The sequence below is a fragment of the Canis lupus genome, chromosome 31, assembly GCF_048164855.1.
Source record: "Canis lupus baileyi chromosome 31, mCanLup2.hap1, whole genome shotgun sequence".
NCBI lineage: Eukaryota > Metazoa > Chordata > Mammalia > Carnivora > Canidae > Canis > Canis lupus.
The window spans coordinates 43,721,419-43,742,027 of NC_132868.1; positions in this window are offsets into that span (position 1 = coordinate 43,721,419).

Below are 20,609 nucleotides of genomic sequence, written 5' to 3' on the forward strand. Positions count from 1 at the left end.
GCCAAAATTTGTGGGGTACAGTTAAAGGATTGTGTAGAAGGAAGATTATAAGCTTATATAAGTAAAGGAGGAAGTTTTACAGTCAATGATTTGAGTTGCCTCCTTAAGAAGCTAGAAACACAAGAGTAAACTAAGCCCAAAGCATGTAGAAGGAAAGGAAATAATCAAGTTAAAGCAGAACAATAAAACAGAAAATGGAGGAGCTAAATGAACCAAAAACTGAAAATATCAACGAAATTGTTAATCATCCAGCTAGAGTAATCCGTTCCCGCCAAAAAGAAAATGCACATTACCAACAGCAAGGAAAAAAGGGAGATAGTTCTAGATCCTACAGACATTGAGAGGAGAAAATCTTTGTGACCCTGCAATATGCAAAGATGCCTTAAATGGGACACCAAAATCACTAACCGTAGCAGAAAAAGATTGATAAACTGGACTTCACCAAAATTAAAAAACTGAAAAGGCAAGCCACAGAATGGGAAACAATACCTGCAGTACATGTAGCTGAGACAGGAATTGTATCCAGAATACATGAAGGACTTTCACTAAGCAATTAGAAATGGGCAAATAATTTGAATAGATACCTCATTAAAGAAAATATGCAGGGATCCCTGGGTGGCTCAGCGGTTTAGCGCCTGCCTTTGGCCCAGGGCACAATCCTGGAGTCCCAGGATCGAGTTCCATGTCAGGCTCTCGGCATGGAGCCTGCTTCTCCCTCCTCCTGTGTCTCTGCCTCTCTCTCTCTCTCTCTCTCTCTCTTCTATGTCTATCATAAATAAATAAATCTTAAAAAAAAAGAAAATATACTAATGACCAAAAAGCATGTAAGATCATAGGCACCATCATAATTCATCAGAAAAATGCAAATTAAAGTAAATTACTTGTATACATATATTAAAATGACTAAAATTCAGAAGATTGACACCCAAGTGTTGGAGGGGATTTAGAGTAACTGGAATTGCCATTAGTGGAAAACTTTGTTTCTTTTTTTTTTTTTTAACTTTCAGTTTCTTAAAATGTTAAACATGACCTAGTAATTCCATTCCTGTCTACTCACTGGAGTGAAATGAAAACATGTGTCTGCAGGGGACTGTTTATAGCACTTTATTCATAATGGCCCCAAATGGGACAAGCCAACCAAGCCGGTGAGGAGGGGCTCAATAGCTCAGCCCCCACCCCCACCCTGTAAGACTCCTTGGAGCCTGCTAACTGGGGGACCCTGTCCCACGAGGTCTGCCCTGGTCTTCTCCAGCCGGATCCCAGCCCCTTTGAACAAGCCACAGAGAGGGGCCGGGTCTCTGTTGGGCAGCTCCCTCACCACCCGGCTTTGGTGACTCGGCCCGAACCCGGAGGATAACAGAAGTCTCCACCTCTTAGGTTGCCTGGGGATCAATGACAACACAGATGCCATGGTGCAGAACCTGTGCCATCCTCGTATGGTTTGCTGACAATGTTAGTTTGTGTGTCTCATCACTGTATTATGTGGAAATGTGGACGATTTCATTTTACATTTAAAAAAAAAAGGGCACTGGAGGATGTAACTAAGTTCAAAGGACTTTGGGTAGATTCGTTTGTTAAATCTTCACAAACTGCTTTGAAACAGAGCCCTGAGGAGGTTTGTAGGGCAGGATGATGCCACCAACACCTGGATTTGAATCAGCAGAACAAAATGGGCAAATTGGTATATGCTGATGTTTTTTTACTCTCGAAAAAAAAAAGAAATACAATTTTCAGTATATGTAACACTCTTAGGGACCCCTCGCCCCATTTTAAACATCTTTTTCAATTAACCAGTGATGACTGGTTTCCGTGCCCTGGAAAAATAACTTCTGATGAGCTGGTTCTGGAATACCTATGCCCCTACCAGGAAGTTTTATGATATATATATTTGTGGTAAAATACACACATCATAAATGTTACCATTTTAACCATTCAGTGGCGTTTAAGTACACTCCGGGTGCTGTATAACCATCACCGTTGTCTGGTTCCAGAACTTTTCCATCAGGCCAGGGAAACCCTTCACCTGGTAGCAGTCGCCTCCCCTCTCCCACTCCCTTGCAACTACCCATCTACTTTCTGGATTAGCTATTCTGGACATTTCACACATGGTGTCATGGGCCATTTGCTGTTTTGTACATGGCCTCGATCGCGGCACTTTACGCAGAATTAGGATCGGTACTTTTAGAGGCTTTGGAAATTTCTCACAAACCTGCCACCAGGTGCTGGGAAGGAATCCTACGCCCCTGGAGGCTGCTCCGGGTCTCCGCATCCCTGGGGAAGCGCTCTGAAGCCTGTGGACGCCGGCCGGGCTCTGCGGGGTCCCCCGGCTCTGCGGGTCTCCCGGGCTCTGTGGGTTCGGGACACCGCCCGGCAGGGTGTACCCCGCTCCTCGGTGGTTAGGGACACTCCCGGCAAGGTGTACCCCGCTCCTCGGTGGTTAGGGACACTCCCGCAGGGTGTACCCCAGCTCCTCGGTGGTTAGGAACACTGCCCGGCAGGGTGTACCCCGCTCCTCGGTGGTTAGGAACACTGCCCGGCAGGGTGTACCCCGCTCCTCGGTGGTTAGGGACACTCCCGGCAGGGTGTACCCCGCTCCTCGGTGGTTAGGGACACTCCCGGCAGGGTGTACCCCAGCTCCTTGGTGGTTAGGAACACCGCCCGGCAGGGTGTATCCCGCTCTTCGGTGGCTGCTGGTGGAGCTGGGAGCGCCCAAGCGGGGGCCTGTGCGAGTGCGTGTTCATGTGTGTGTGCCCAGGAGCTGCTCCCCCATTGTGCCCGCTGCATGTGTGATGCTCCAGGTGCTTCAGGCTCCTGAAGAGTAGGCTTCGCACCCCTCAGGTATGGGGATGACGTAGGAGTGCTTTTATTTTGACTGATCATAGAATGAAAATAATCAAGGGCACTTAAAAAACACCAGTAATACGATACATTAGTGACCGACTGTACATGCTCCAGGAGGCGTGATGGGCATCTCGGTGTTTTCCTTTGCACATCAGACCCCTTCCTTGAGTTTAAGGAAGTTGATTCGAGGAGTGGAGGCAGAAACACGGGGCCCAGTCCTGAGAGCGGCTTACCTCCAAGTGTTTGCAGACGTCAGAAGAGCACCCGGCCAACTGTGAGCTGCAGTCGGAGGGGTCTAGGGCCCGGGCTGAAGGTGGAGGAAGGGAAGCGTTTCCTGCCCATCCCCCCAGCAGCGCCTTTGCAATCCCTCCACAGCCATAGCTGGAGACCCCCCTGACAAGTAAGAGGGTCATGGTGGTGCCACAGAGACGGCGCTCCTTCCTGGGTTCCTCTCCCTCTTCCTTCTCTTCCCGGGTGATGCAGAGGCCATTTCCAACAAAATCTGGGAATACATTTCATAGCCTGGGCCTTAAGGGCCAGTGCTGCAGGTTCAGGGATCCATGCGCCACAGCCTCTTTATCTCTACTAATGTAATGGGGGCTGAAAAAGTGGTCTCTAAGTCTTTTATGATCTTTTCTCAAAAAAAGACTTTTAAGACTTCTGCTAATTCAGTGGCATCATTATTCCTAGAACCACTTGAGTTTCAATGGTATTGCCTAATTTCCCTGTCCTCTAGTGTTTTTTCTCTGCATATTTTTAAAAAACAGATGATGTGGATAATGTGAGTATTAAACTGGACCCTTTGGACTTTACAACAAGGAAAACTTGGTAATAATTAATTGGATAAAGGGTATAGGCTTATACCGTATAGGCTTCCTAAAAGAACCAGGGTGTGTGTTTCATTGTATGATTGGACATGCTCTGCTCACTGTTAGCAAGGGCACTGGGTCTCGGTGCCTAGCACCTGTGGGGAGGAGCCAACATTGTTAGCGTGCTGGCTCTTTACTGCGGCCATCATTGAGGCAGTGCACAACTGACGCATTTCATTTCAGTCCTGCAGATTGGACAGCAGGAAGTTGCCAGCTGGAAAGTCTCCTGAGATTTAAGAGTGCAGAGGACCAGGGCCACTTACAATTCAGCAATTGTCTACCTTCTTGAATTGCAAAAGCTGAATTATTTGGCCCATGGCAGCGTTAGGGATGGGATCATCAAACTGTGGTATTCTGGAAGCCGGGATGTGAAGCCTGGAGGATCGGGGGATCCTGCCCCCCAAACCACTCTTGATACACCTGCTGCTGCTGAAGGCCTCTGTGCCTCTGGCTCTACCATAAATCTGGGTGGGGTGGTGGCCTGGGGACTGAGAGGTGTTCTCGGACTGGTTGGGGCCGCCTGGCCATCCCAGTTCTTTGTTCCCACTGCTTTAGAGGCAGAGAGAAGGCTGGGCCAGAAGCCACTGACTAAAGAGATAGGACCAATAGTCATGGCAGGACTCAGGAAATCAAGCAATTGGCATCAAAATAGTGTTTGGGGCAGTGTCAGCGAAGGGTGCCCTGGCGCAGAAGCCTCTTACTGTTCAGTCCCCAAGGCCACCTCCAGGATAGTTACCTCCACCCTCAGAATGCTGTCCCCAGGCAATAACCCTTTTAGTAGGGCCACAGAGAACAGAAGGGAGCAGAAACCAAGTCTTCGTGCAGGGGGAACCCAGCCAGCCAAGCTGTCCATTGAGCAGGACGTCACTTTCTCCCTATCCAGAGGGGCGTGATGTGTTATTCAGACCACTGATGACTGGATTTACATTTCCTTTTCTGAAAGAGAGTTTTTATTCTGATTGCTCTATTTTCCCTCCTTGATTAGGTTAGATATCTGGGTAACTGTTAAATCCATGGTTGCAAGATCATGAAACTGAACATTTTCATCTTCCATGATGCATGTACAGCACCTCCAGGTTTTCAGCTTGTTGCAGTATGATCTACTTGGATCCAGTCCTGAGCCATCTTCCAAAGGAAGAGGAGTTTTTTGTGATTGAAAGAAGGATTGTTGCATTATGAGAAGTGCAGTCTTTGGAATAATTAGTTAGGGAAAGGGTGTGTGTACATGTGTATGCAAATCTGCATGCATACTCGGGAACCGAGGGGGTGGACTGTGGTTGAATATGTAATGTTTTTTGCTTGCTCTGTTGTATTAATTGTCAGTGGCTGTTGTAACAAATTTCTTGGTGGCTTAAAACAACACAAATGTGTTCTCTTAGAGTTCTGTAAGGAGTCAGAGGTTTAATACAGGTTTCACCAGGCTAGACTTAAGGTGGTTAGCAGGGCTGTATTTCTTTCTAGAGGCTCCAGGGGAGAAGCTGTTTCCTGTTCATTCAGCTTGTTGGCAGGATTCAACAAGTTGTCGGACTGAGGTCCCATTTCCTTGCTGGTTATAAGCTGAGGGCCATTCCCTTCTTCTTCTCTTCTTCTTCTTCTTCTTCTTCTTCTTCTTCTTCTTCTTCTTCTTCCTTCTTCCTTCTTCCTTCTTCCTTCTTCTTCCTTCTTCTTCCTTCTTCTTCCTTCTTCTTCCTTCTTCCTTTTTCCTTCTTCTTCCTTCTTCTTTCTTCTTTCTTCTCCTTTCTTCTTCCTTCCTCCTCCTCCTTCCTCCTCCTCCTTCTTTCTTCCTCCTCCTCCTTCTTCCTTCTTTCTTCCTCCCCTCTTTCTTCCTCCCCCTTCTTTCTTCCTCCTCCTTCTTCCTTCCTTCTCCTCCTTCCTTCCTCCTCCTCCTTCCTTCTTTCTTCTTCTTTCTTCTTCTTCTTCTTCTTCTTCTTCTTCTTCTTCTTCTTCTTCTTCTTTTCTTTTTTCTTTTCTTTTCTTTTCTTTTCTTCTTCTTTTCTTCTCCTTCCTCCTTCCTTCCTCCTTCCTTCCTCCTCCTTCCTCCTTATTCCTTCTTCATCTATTTATTTGTTAGGGAGAGAAAATAAGTAGAAGGGGCAGATGGAGAGGAAGAGAGAATCCAAAGCAGACTCTGTGCTGAGTGTGGAGCCTAATGCGGAGTTTGACCTCATGACCCTAAGATCATGACCTGAGCCAAAGCCAAGAGTCAGATGTTCAACTGACTGTGCCACCCAGGTGCCCCCATTCCCAGCTCCAGAGGCCACTCACATGTCTTGATTTGTGACACCTTCCTCTATCTTCAGTGCCAGCAATGGTGAGTCCAGTGCTTCTCACAGACTCTTCTGCTTTCCTTCTCTATGGACTCATCTCATTAGATTGGAACCACTTGAGTAATTCCAGATAATTTCCCTATTTCAAGGTCAACTGATAAGGTAACCCTAATTCTATCTGTAACCTTAATTATTTTTTGCATGTAGCAGAATATATATACAGATGCTGGGGATTAGGTGGCCATCTTTGAGGTGCCATCATTCTACCTGCCACAGTTACATGCTCAGGAGAGGGGGGACTTGTGGAGCGTAGAATCTGCATATGATCAGTTTTACCTGATTCTGCTAAATAATTGTCCAAAGTGGTTGTACCCACCAAACACTATTCTGTTTTGTTGATCTATTTGTTTAATCATATGCTCATATCATACTGTCTGAGTTTCTGTAGCTTTTAATTAGTAAGTCTTAATATCTGGTAATGTAAATCTTCTTTCTTATTCTTCTTTGATATTGTATTTGCTATTTTAGTCTTGCATTTCCATATAAATTTTTGAATTAACTTGACTTCCACAATACCTGCTGGAATTTTGAATGGGATTGTTAGATTCTATAGATAATTTAGGGGAAGAATTCACATTTTATAATAGAGTCTTTTGTTTTTAAAAGATTTTATTTATTTGTTCATGAGAGACACAGAGAGAGGAAGAGGCATAGACACAGGCAGAGGGAGAAGCAGGCTCCATGCAGGGAGCCTGATGTGGGACTCGATCCAGGGTCTCCAGGATCACACCCTGGGCTGAAGGTGGCATTAAACCACTGAGCCACCCGGGCTTCCCCTGTAATAGAGTCTTCTAATCCATGGATAAGGCATATCTGTCTTTATTTTGGTCTTCTTTATGTCTCTCAATAATGTTTTACAATCATCTATCCATTTATTTATTTGTTTTAGAGAGAGGTGCAGATGGAGGGAGGGGCAGAGGGAGAGTGAGAGTGAGAATCTTAAGCAGACTCTGTGCTGAGCAGGGAACCTGACATGAGGCTTCATCTCACAACCCTGATATCAATGACTGAGTCAAAATCAAGAGTTGGACACTTAACTGACTGAGCCACCTAGGCACTCCAAACACTCAAGTTTTTATTTTTGCATATACTTTATTAGATCTTTTCCTAAGTGTTTGGTATTTTTGAAGCAATTATAAATGGTGTCATTTAATAATTAATTTTCCAATTGTTGCTGTTGTTTAGAAATATAAAATTGTGTCCAGTAACTCTGATTATTAATCATAGTCGTTTCTCATAGACTTCTTTGGATTTTTTTAGTGTTCATATGATGTAATCAATAACTGATGACATCTTTATCTACTCCTTTCCAGTCTCATTACTTTTCTCTTTCTTGTCTTATTGAGTCTGGGTGGCATCTCCAGCCCATCATTGAATGGGAATGGTGTGAGCAGCCATTTGTATTTTGCTCCAAATCTCAAGGAGAAGGATTTTTTAGACTTCACCATCAAGCATGATGTTTGGTTTGAGTGTTTTGAAGACACATCAACAGGTTAAGTAAATTTACTTCTATTCATAGATTTTTCTTTTTATCATGAATGGATTTTTAATTTTATACAATAATGTTTCTCCCTCCACTGACATGATCATATGTTCTATAGATATGGTTAAGTGCTTAAGTAGATTTTTGAATGCTAAATCAATCTTGCTTTTCTAGAATAAGTCTGTTTGATCACACTGTACTATCCTTTAATACTGTTTGGTACTTTGATAGCATTTTATATCATATAGTTTTGTAATGTTTTCTTTAGTGATTATAGATTTGACTTTCATTACCCTTTTATTTAATGCCTCTGTGAAGCTTTTGTATCAAGGTTTGCTAGCCTCAGATATTGAATTGGAAATGTTCTCTCCTTCCCTTTCTCTGGATAAATGGATATAAGTTTGTGTTATTTTGACATGAAACACATGGCAAAGTTACCCAGCCTGGAGTTTTTGGTTAGAAAGTGACCCAGGAGGGGTGCTTTCAGCCTGGTTCAATGTCCAACAGTCGATTCAGTGTCCAACTGGTGATTTTGGCTTAGGTCATGATCTTGGGGTCCTGAGATCGAGTCTCGAGTCTAGCCCCACACTCAGTAGGGAGTCTGCTTGAAAATTCTCTCCCTCTGCCTCTGCCTACCCCCTATTTGTGGATACAATCTCTATCTGTTTCTCAAATAAATAAATCTTAAAAAAAAAGAAAGAATAACCCAGGCGGGAGGGATGCAGGACCTGCTTGTCATGGAGCCAAGGAATATGATAGGAAGAGGCATCTGAAGGAAACAAAGACGGAATATACAGCACTTTAGCTATGTGGCTCCAGTGGACATGAAAAGGGCATAGTGTCTGAGTTTCAAGGTCTGAAGAATTTTCAAAACCTGTGCCCACAGTTGGCTGACTTTCCTCTGATATGAACCAGCATCAACTCCCAAACTATAAACTCCCTCATTTGCTCTTTTGTTGTCCTTGTTATATTAAGAGTTTAAATAAAAATGCTTTACACACAAAAACAAATAAACGAGGGGCCTGAATCCCAAGACTTCAGGGGAAGTGACTTCCTGCTGCTTCCCCTCAAAGTGCCTGCTGTTTCAGGGCTGAGAAATTGGGCAGAATGGGGCTGATCAGAAGCAAATGATAAGCAGTGAGTTCCAGCACCTGGGGAGACAGAAACTGGAGTTCTGCTGAGAAGTGAGCCTCATACTCTCTGTTTTCTGTCCACAACAACAACAACATTAATCTAGAAATTGGTACTGAGGTATACAATAAGGTATAATAAGGTATATAATAAATAATACATGATGATGAAGATAGATGATAGATAGATAGATAGATAGATAGATAGATAGATAGATAGTAGATAGATAGTAGATAGATAATAGATAGATAGTCTCTTTCTATAACATCCAATAACCATGATCCCAGGTCTTGGCTTCTACAAACGAACCAGAGCTCCATGATTCCAGGGCCATGTTAGGAAAATTACAAGGTGAAGCCTGGAGCATCTTGTGCCAAAAAAGCAAGGAGGGGCTCACAGAGTGGAGGCATGTTACAGGGATACAGGAGCCATCCTGGAGGGCCTCCTGTTGGTCAAGTCTGAGATGGTTTGAATGTCAAGAGAAACAGTGAAGAGAACGGACTAACTCAGTAAAATAGGAAATCATATTACAGATATAAATACATAAGTGATTACATTGAAAATTCTATGATGAAGGGGGTATTTATATAGTTGGAAAGTATTTCCCTACAAAATGCTTAGTAATTTCAAAAGAGAAAGAGTATCACCATGGTGGAGACTGTGGGAGATCCCAGCTTCAGTGTATGATTGTCAGTAGTACAAGGAGAACTTGTGTGCCTCCTACAAGGACATAGGCACAGCATTACCTCAAGATGTTTTGCCAAAGACACACGACATTAATCTACGCACGAGGATATGTCAGATGATCCAGATGAGGGGCCTTCCATGTTCTACAAACAGCTGTGGTGTTAGGGGCCTTCCATGTTCTACAAACAGCTGTGGTGTTAGAAAGTACCCAGGGACTGGAGAGGAGACATGGAGTACCTTTTACTCTGCAGGGTGTTATTATAGATGAGACTTGAGTACAAGCCAGAAGACCAGGTGTCAGCTCTACATCCATGACAGCTCCCTCATTTTCAAGGATGCACTGTAGTTGTGTGTGGGGAAAAGTCCTTGTTTGTAGGAAATACATGCCAAAATCTTCAGGGGTGATGTGGTATCAGTTTTGCAACTTTCTCACAAATGTATGTCTAAATTTTCTCTAAGTTTGTGATTATTTCAAAATTATAAGAAACAAATTGAATTTATAACTTTCCCACTAAGAAAACTCCAGGCCTGGCTGGCTTCATTTGGTAAATTCTATCAAAAACCTAAGGAATAATTAAAGTCAATATTATGGAAAATCTTTTAGAAAATAGAGGCAAGAATACTTCTGAGATCATCTCATGGACCCAGGATACCAGTGATGCCAAACCAGACAAGGATATTATAAGAAAAGAAAATTGCAAACCAGTATCCCCCCATGAACAGAAAAGTCCTCAACAAAATATTGGCAAATTGATGGAGCAATCCATAGAAAGAATAATACATCACCATTTCCTTGTTGTGTGACCTTGGGCATTTTACTCGGCTGCTCTGAACCTCATGGCCCTCTCACACCCTTCCTGAGGATAGTGCCTCGAACATTCATTCTAATGATTTCCCCATCTTTTTCACCGCAGTAGGCCAGGGCCAGTATGAGGACCCCAGCCCCAGGGCACAGTCACTGGGTCGAGGAGCAGACCTGCTGCCTCTGCGGGGCCCATCAGTTTCTCTCTTCCTGGAACTCAGGTCTTGAGGGGTGACCAAAGGCAGCCACAAGAGGACATGGAGGTGGCACCCACCGTTCCCACAGCAGCCAGGACTCCGTCTTCCCAGGTGTCTGTCTCTCCCTTTGGCACAATGAGGAATGACCCTCACCTCTCAGTATATCCCCATTGCTTTGGTGGTTAGAGTGAATTTCTCTTGCTTGTAAGCAGCACTTCTCACTGTGGGAGAGGAGAGGATGTGCCTGCACATGGGTGAGGGGGTGGAACTTGAGGGAAGGGCAAGGAGGGCTGAGTCCCCGACAGCAGGTCAGACAGTCAGCCCTGAGGGGAGTGACCTCAGGGTGGGTAGTGAAGAGAGCAATATTTACATGAACATAGCTGAAACTTGCCTGCTTGATGAAAGATTAAGAGTTGGACTCATTTTTAAAAAAGATTTTATTTATGCATGAGAGACGCAGAGAGTGGCAGAAACACAGGCAGAGGGAGAAGCAGGCTCCTTATGGGGAGCCCAATGTGGGACTCGATCCAGGATCACACCATCAGCCAAAGGCAGATGCTCAACCACTGAGCCACCCAGGTGCCCCCAACTCAGTTTTTGACTTCGGAGTGCTGGCAGCCTCCGAGCCTCACCTTCCTCTTTCCTTTTGTCCCATGTCTGGGTGAGTTGGTGAGAAAGCTAAGTGCTCCCTCCTTTGGCAGGTGGGAGATTCAAACAGAGAGCCCCTGAGCCAGTGTTGCACTGGGGATTTGTGATGATTTCCTAAATTCCATAATATATGTAATTCATTCTGAATGTCCTAGTCCTCAAATGTCCAGTTCCCAGAGGGAGAAGAGGGAAAAATAAAGGGGGCTGGAATAAAACCCTGTCTCTTAATTTCCCCGGTGGCTTCTTTAGCCAGTAGGTTTGCAACAATGGCAGTCTACCTCCCTGCCTGTACCTCCAAGATCAGAAACAGCAATCACAATATAAATCCCTGATACTTGTAGGGAAAGATCCATATTGTCTACGTTAGCCCCCCAAAATCACATTCATGACATGTCAGGGATGCAGACATGGATGTCTGCCATGTGGCCGAAGATGAGGATTGAGTGGCCACCACATGCTGAGAGTGGAGAGAAACCACAGTGTGCTACCCAGTCTTTCCCCTGAAGGCTGCAAGCCTTTGAAAAGACCCAGAATTTCAAAATAGTTACATCAGACATATTCTTCAAGTACAATTTTTGTCTAGAATGGGAGATGTTTTCCTGGAGCTTCCTGCTTTTCCACCTTCTCTAACATCATTCTAAGACCATTCACAGTTATTGTAATCCTTGCCTTTCTGAAAATTTGTTCCAGAGGTGCCTGGGTAGGCTCCATCAGCTAAGCGTCTGACTCTTGATTTCAGCTCAGGTCATGGCCTCGGGGTCATGAGAGTGAGCCCTGCATGGAGTTTGCTTGGGATTCTCTCTCTCTCTCTCTCTCTCTCTCTCTCTTTCTCTCTCTTTTTTAAGGTTCATTTATTTTTTATTTTTATTTTTTATAATAAATTTATTTTTTATTGGTGTTCAATTTGCCAACATACAGAATAACACCCAGTGCTCATCCCATCAAGTGCCCCCCTCAGTGCCCGTCACCCATTCATCTCCACCCCCCACCCTCCTCCCCTTCCACCACCCCTAGTTCATTTCCCAGAGTTAGGAGTCTTTATGTTCTGTCTACCTTTCTGACATTTCCCACACATTTCCTCTCCTTTCCCTTATATTCCCTTTCACTATTATTTATATTCCCCAAATGAATGAGAACATATAATGTTTGTCCTTCTCTGATTGACTTATTTCACTCAGCATAATACCCTCCAGTTCCATCCACGTTGAAGCAAATGGTGGGTATTTGTCATTTCTAATGGCTGAGGAATATTCCATTGTATACATAAACCACATCTTCTTTATCCATTCATCTTTTGATGGACACTGAGGCTCCTTCCAGTTTGGCTATTGTGGACATTGCTGCTATAAACATCGGGGTGCAGGTGTCCCGGCGTTTCATTGCATCTGTATCTTTGGGGTAAATCCCCAGCAGTGCAATTGCTGGGTCGTAGGGCAGGTCTATTTTTAACTCTTTGAGGAACCTCCACACAGTTTTCCAGAGTGGCTGCACCATTTCACATTCCCACCAACAGTGTAAGAGGGTTCCCTTTTCTCCGCATCCTCTCCAGCATTTGTGGTTTCCTGCCTTGTTAATTTTCCCCATTCTCACTGGTGTGAGGCGATACAGTCAACAAAACTAAAAGACAACCTACAGAATGGAGAAGATATTTGCAAATGACATATCAGATAAAGGGCTAGTTTCCAAGATCTATAAAGAACGTATTAAACTCAACACCAAAGAAACAAACAATCCAATCATGAAATGGGCAAAAGACATGAAGAGAAATCTCACAGAGGAAGACATAGACATGGCCAACATGCACATGAGAAAATGCTCTGCATCACTTGCCATCAGGTAAATGCAAATTAAGATTCATTTATTTATTTATTTGTGATAGACACGGAGAGAGAGAGAGAGGCAGAGACACAGGAGGGAGAAGCAGGCTCCACACCGGGAGCCCGACGTGGGACTCAATCCCGGGACTCCAGGATCACGCCCTGGGCCAAAAGCAGGCGCCAAACCGCTGAGCCACCCAGGGATCCCCAGGATTCTCTCTCTTGATCTCCTTCTGCCCCTCCCACCCTGCTTGTACTCTCTTTAAAAAAAAAAAATGTGTTCCATCTGTTCTTTGTTTTCCAACATTTCCAATTTGGAGATTACTGGACACTGGTTCTAAACTGACACTAATTTCAGGAGACCTAAAATGTCACTGTGGTCCACTAGTCAGCACAAGGGCTTAGGGAGACCAGGTGAGCAAGGCAGTTTGGTGCCAGGGCATCTCCGAGCACATCTGGTATGTTTCCAGAGCGATCTTGTGTAACAGAATTACATTTATTGAATTCACATACTCAGTAACTGGCCGAACTGCGTTGCTTCCCTGGCTGCTGGAATAGCGCTATACCGGTAGGAAGGAAGAGGGATAGAATTCACTAGAACTCTTAGGAAAATAGTAAACCAACAGAAATTCCACATTCTGGAAGAGATTAGTGCCACCATGAAGGACTTGAAAGGACTTGGAAAATTGGGGGGTGAGTGGTGAATCTCTCATAGGTTATTCAATTCACATATCTGGCCTGTGCAGAAAACAGAAGGATCTTGTAAAATGATGGTAAATTCTAGTAAACTTAACTAGATGGTATCTCCAATTGTAAGTGTTGTTCCGGATGTGGTTTTATTGCTGAGTAAATTAACACATCCCCCATACCTGGGTATGCAGCTTTTGATCTGGAAAATGCCTTTACCACACCTTGACATCTATTAGTAAAGACCAACAGAATATTTTTCTTTTAGCTGGTGAGACCAGAAGTACACGTTCCCTGTCCTACCTCAGAGGTATATCTACTCTCTAACTATATATCATAATTTGGTCCACAGGGATCTTAATTGCCTTTCCCTTCCACAGGACACCACATGGGTCCTGATGGCATTATATTGATTGACCTAGTAAGAAGTAGCAAATACTCCAGAGTTATTGGCAACACATTGGCATGTCAGAGGGTGAGAACTAAATATGATAAATTCAAAGGCCTTTCTCCTCAGTGAAATTTCTAGAGGTCCCTTGGCACCAGGCATGTCAAGATATTCCTTCTAAAGGGCAAAAAAGAGGCAGAATGCCTAGTGAGCCTCTTTGGATTTTGGAGGCAACATATTCCTCATTTGGGTCCATTTACTGAGTGACCTTGAAAAGCTGCTAGTTTTGGGTGGGACTCAAAATGAGAGAATGCTCTGCAATAGGTCCAGGCTGTCATGCAAGCTGCTCTGCTACTTGGGCTGTATGATGCAGCAGATCCAATAGTTCTCAAAGCAGCAGTGGTAGGTAGAGGCCTTCTGGATGTGAGTCACAATGTGGACACCTAGTATTTGTGAGGAAAGTCCTATTATCCTCCAGAAACCCTATCATCTCTCTTTGGGGAACAGCTTTTGGCTTGCTACTGGGCCTTGATAGAGACTGAATGCTACCATGGGCCACCAAGTTACTATGCAGCCTGAGCTTCCAGTATTAAGCTAGACATCGTCTGACCAATAAAGCCATAGGGTCGGGCATGCACAACAGTATTTCATTGTTGAATGGAAGCGGTCCATACAAGATTAGGCTTGTACATGCTCTGAAGGCACAAGGAAATTACACGAAGACATAACCCAAAAGCCCACGGACCTCACTCCTGCTACATTACCTTCTCTCTCCTAGCCTGCATCTATGGCCTCCTAGGGATGTCTGCACTGTTAGTTGACTAGGAAAGTAAAAGCTCAAGCCTGGTTTACAGATAATATGCACGCACCATTCAAAAGTGGATAAATGTGGCACCACAGTCCCTTTCTGGGACATCCATGAAGGACAGTGGTGAAAGGAAATCTTCTGAGTGGGAACAATCAGGTGCAGCTAATTGTTCATTTTGCTTTGGAAGAAGTAGTCAGAAGTATGGGTATATACAAGGTTTTGGGCTGTGGCAAACGGTTTAGCTGGATGGTTAGCAATTTGGAAGGAATATGATTAGAAAATTGGTGACAAAGAGGTGTGGGGAGGAGAAATGTGGATAGACCTTTGAGTGTTCAATAAACATGAATATATTTTTGGGAGCTACTGTACTGGGTGGGATCATTGATCTCAATTAGCAAGGGGAAATTGGGCTGCTACTACACAGTGGAAATAAGGCCAAGGGTGTCTGAAATACAAGCGAGCCTTTAGGATGACTTTTACTACTACCAGTTTCTGTGATTAAAGCTGATGGAAAACTACAATGATCCAATTCAGGCAGGAGTATTAATGATCCCCACACTTCAGAAATGAAGATTTGTGTAATCCATCTAAGAACTCCACCTAAGCCCCACACATTATTAAAAAGCTCAAAATGGATATCAAGCATATGTATACTGTAAAACTATAAAACTCTTAGAAGATAAAATAGGAGGAATTCCTTGTGCCCTGGGTCTTGGTAAAGAGTTCTTAAACATGACAAAAAATGGGGCAGCTGGGCGGCTCAGTTAGCGAAGCCTTGGACTTTGGTCCAGGTCATGATCTCAGGGTCCTGGGATTGAGCCCTGTGTGAGGCTCTGTGCTGAGCTGGGAGTCTGCTTGAGGATTCTCTCTCTCCCTTTGCAAACCCCCCCATCTCTCTCAAATAAGTAAATCTTTAAAAACAAAACAAACGAAAAATCCCAGGGCACCAAAAGCATGATCTGTAATAGGAAAAATTGAACTTCATAAAAATTAAAACCATTTGTTCTCTGAAAGATTCTGTTAAAAAGATAAAAAGACAAGCTACATCCTGAGAGAGATTATTTACATGCTATATTATTTGACAAAGGAGTCCTATCTAGATTATGTGAAGAAGCCTGAGAACTCAATGTTTAAAAACCCAACAATCTAATTATAAAATGGACACCCAAAAAGAAAGACACAAAGAGAAATTTCACTGAATAAGATACAAATGACAGATAAGCACATGAAAAGATGTTCAATGTCACTACCCTTTAGTAAAGTATTGAGACCATGATAAGGTATCACTACACAGCTATCAAAATAGCTAAAATATAAGATAATGGCATATTCAAGTTACCTCAAACTGGATTAAAGACCTAAATATAAGATCCCAAACTCCAAAACTCCTAGCAGAAAACACAGGGGAAAGCTTCATAACATTGGATTTGGCAGTGATTTCTGGGACGTGACACCAAAAGCATAGGCAATAATAGCAAAGACAAATGGGACTACATCAAACTTTAAAACACTCATGCATCAAAGGGCACAATGGACAGAGTGAAAAAAGTCTATAGAATGGGAGAAAAGATTTGTAAATCATTAAAGTGATAAGGGATTAATAATATAAGGAGTATGTAGACAACTCCTACAACTCAACAGAAAAAAATCAAGTAAGTTGGTTTAAAAATGATCCAACAATATGAACAGACCTTTCTCCAAAGAAGATATACAAATGACCAACAAGTTTACAAAAAGATGCTCAACATCACTAATCATTAGAGAAATGTGGGATCCCTGGGTGGCGCAGCGGTTTGGCGCCTGCCTTTGGCCCAGGGCGCGATCCTGGAGACCCGGGATCGAATCCCACGTCGGGCTCCCTGTGCATGGAGCCTGCTTCTCCCTCTGCCTCTGCCTCTGCCTCTGCCTCTGTCTCTGCCTCTCTCTCTCTCTCTCTCTCTCTATCTCTATGACTATCATAAATAAATAAATAAATAAATAAATAAATAAATAAATAAATAAAAAAAAATCATTAGAGAAATGCAAATCAAAACCACAGTTAAATATCACTCCACACCCATTAGGAAGAGTACTATCAAAAGATCAGAAAACAACAAGTGTTGACAAGGATGTGGAAAAATTAGAAGCTCTGGAAAACCACTATGGGAAACCGTGTGGCAGTTCCTCAAAAAAAGCAAAAGTAGAACTACCGTGTAATTTATCAATTTCATTTCTGGGTATAATCCAAAAGAATTGAAAGCAGGTCTTGAGATATTTCCACACCCCTGTTCATAGCAGCATTATTCACAAAAGGTGAACACAAGGGGATCCCTGGGTGGCTCAGCGGTTTAGTGCCTGCTTTTGGCCCAGGGTGCGATCCTGGAGTCCCAGGATCGAGTCCTGCGTCGGGCTCCTGGCATGGAGCCTGCTTCTCCCTCTGCCTGTGGCTCTGCCTCTCTTTCTCTCTATGTCTATCATGAATAAACAAATAAAATCTTAAAAAAAAGGTAAACACAAGAAATCCATGAATGGATGGAAGAATATACAGAGTGTGGTATATACATTTACTGGCATGTCATTCAACCTTAAAAGGCAATCCTGTCACACACTACAGAATGGACATTAAGCCTAGTACTATGAACCAGTCACAATATGACAAATACTATATGATTCCAGTTAATGAGGTATCTTAAGTAGCCAAATTCATAGCAATAGAAAGAATGGTGGTTACCAGATGTTGGGATTAAGGGGAGAAGGAGGGCATTGGTTAATGGGCATAGAATTTCAGATTTGAAAGATGGAAAAGTTCTGGAGATCCATTGCACAACAACATGAATATACTTAATACCTCTGAGCTATATGCTTATAAACAGTGAAGATGGTAGATTTTACATTATTTGTAGTGTACCACAATTTTTAAGAAGATAATCACATACTAAATATTGGGGAGGAGTACAGCAACTGGATTGCTCCTACACTGTGGTAGGATTGTAAATGTCCCAGCCACTCTGGAAAACAGTTTTGCAGTTACTTTAAACATTGAATATACCCTGTATCACACAGTACATCAGTTGTGCTTCTGGGCATTTGTTTCAGAGAAATGAAAACTTATGTTTACACAAAGATTCGTATACAGTTGTTCAGAGTAATGCAAAACTGTTGTTTCTTTGTGTTTCTTTAGCCATACTGCAAAACAACTATAGAGTTTGTCAGTAGGCAAACGTTAAATGAACTGTGGGCCACTGATATCAGGAATTTTACTCCACAGTGAAAAGAATTTAGCTACTGATGCCTGCACAACGTGGATGGATCCAGAGACTAATGCTCAGTGATAAAAACTAAATCCCAGAAGATTATATGCTGTATAATTATATGATATTTATATAGCAATCTAGAAATAGCAAAAATAAAGTGATGGAAAACAGATATGTGGTGGTGGGGTGAATGTGAATATGAAGAAGTAGCAAGAGGGAACATTTGTGTAGATGGAATAGGTTTTTTTGTAAAGATTTTTATTATTTTTATTTATTCATGAGAGGCAGAGAGAGAGAGTGGCAGAGACACAGGCAGGGGGAGAAGCAGGCTCCTGCGGGGAGCCTGATGTGGGACTCGATCCCAGACCACCGGGGTCACACCCTGAGCTGAAGGCAGACGCTTAACCGCTGAGCCACTCAGGCATCTCTGGGTGGAATAGTTTTGTATCTTGAGGGAGGTAGCGGTTACATGAACCTACACATGAGCCAAATACTGTACATACACATTGCATCAGCATCAAATTGTTCTATATCGTACCCTATTGTGAAAGATATAATCATTAGGGGAAACTTGGTGAAGGGTTAATATGACTTTTCTGCCCTGATAACCTCCTGTGAATCTATAATCATTTCAAAAAGAAACATTTAAATAAAAGAGATTTTTTCCTGTATTTAAAGTTGTGTACATTATATCACTGACCCTGTATTGAGAATTAAAAACTGGATTGATTTGGTCATTGAACAAGACAAAGCAATATGCTTGTTTTATATGGAAATTTCAGAAACCTGAAATTCAACTGAATAGTCACCACCCCAGCCTCAGGGATGCTGCACTGTGGCCAATGTCCGCATAGTTTGGTCAGCTGAGAGAACTGAACTTCTGATTAGCATCCCATCATTACTCTGGAACCCTGAGGAATAATTTACAACTAGGCCAACCTGGGAGCTGTCTGTTACATCAGAAGGTAATTGTGCACTTGTGACTGACGGTCTTAATGACCCTAACAGGAGACACCTGGCACCACCGAGTCCCGCTCAGGCTCCTGTGTACATGCCGGGCTGAGTCACTGTACACAAGGCCAATTCCATTTTGGATAACAAAGCAGTTAGTGCCCAGGGGGAGATGAAGTCACACGGCCCCTTCCCCATAACGCTGACATCCTGCCATTGCTCTTCAGCACGGCCCATGAGCGTTGTCCTCCTGCCCTGGAGCCACAGAGACGGGCTTTGGTAAGGATGCTGCTGTGACTGGGGTCTCAGGGCTGCAAAGGAGATACTAAGTCCTTTCCTGAACTCTGCTACTCATTTTATTCTCTTCTTTTCAAATCTAAACTTGATCTTCTATCTCATAAAATTTCCCCTTTATTTCAGATTTCTTCTTTGTATTAATTTTTTATGGTACGATAAGCATTTTGGTTTTGCTATACCACTTTATAAAAAAGATTTTATATATTTACTCATGAGAGACAGAGAGAGAGGGGGAGGCAGAGGGACAGGCAGGATCCCCATGGAGCAGGGTCCCCGATGCAGGACTCAATCCAGGGACTTGGGGATCACGACCTGAGCTGAAGGCAGATGCTCAAACGCTGAGCCATCCAGGTGCCCCTACTATACCACTTTTTAAAAATTGTTCTATTATCTTCTTTTGCTATTATATTAGTTAATTCCCCATTCATTAAATCCTTTTCTTAAATTTCTCCTTTGTCTTTCCTGGCTATATCCATCTTTCTTCTTTAATTGCATTTATTAAAAAAAATCTCTACGTTTAATTGAGATAACATTATTAGTGCACATTGTCTTACATATACTTGATGATAGATTGACATACACCATGTACTGATTGCGTAGCCTAGTCTTTGCCTTTCCTCCTTATTCCTTCCTGGTCCTTCACACTTTGGAGCTCATCCAACTTACTACTCCTTCTATTCCCATTTCTTGCTTTCTTTTATTGGTTGCACTTTCTCTTCAGCTTTTATGCACTTTTTGTTGTTGTTTTGTTGCTTTTACAATTAGGTGTTCAATGCATATGAAAATGATATCTTATGTGACATGATATCAGAAATATCTCAGGTCATACTTAGAAAAGAACCTACACTACGGTTGTAAACCATACTTCTTTACTTGATCACATGTATCGGGACTAAAAAACTGTGTTGATTGACTGCTGGGAACTCTAATTTGTTTCATAAGGTGCTCCTGGCACCAAACCCATCATATCTTAATGATGTAGCTTCATACTGATTTACCTTGATACTTCATGGAAAAATTCTTTACATTCTTTTTTTCCTTTAAAATTGCTTTGATTATTTTTGACATTGTGAGTATCATAGACATTTGTAGAGGTGAAAAAATCATCTTGAGAATCAGACCTGGATTCTATAATACTTATGCATCATTGTGGAAACATGGACATTATTTGCATATTATATCTTTGAGGCTTTGAACATGAAAAATTATATGCTTTTTCTCTTACTGCTTTCACATGTCTTTTGTTTTTATTTATACTTACTTGATTTTTTTATACTGTTTAGGTAGTATCTCAACTTTAAACTTTATTTTATAGAAGGAGTTTGTTTCTGATATATAAATGCAAATGGTTATAGTATAGTGATATTTTTATCCATTTACCTTGTAAAATTCTTATTTGTAATTTTTAAACTCTAGATTCTTTGCAGTTTATACTTAGAAAAT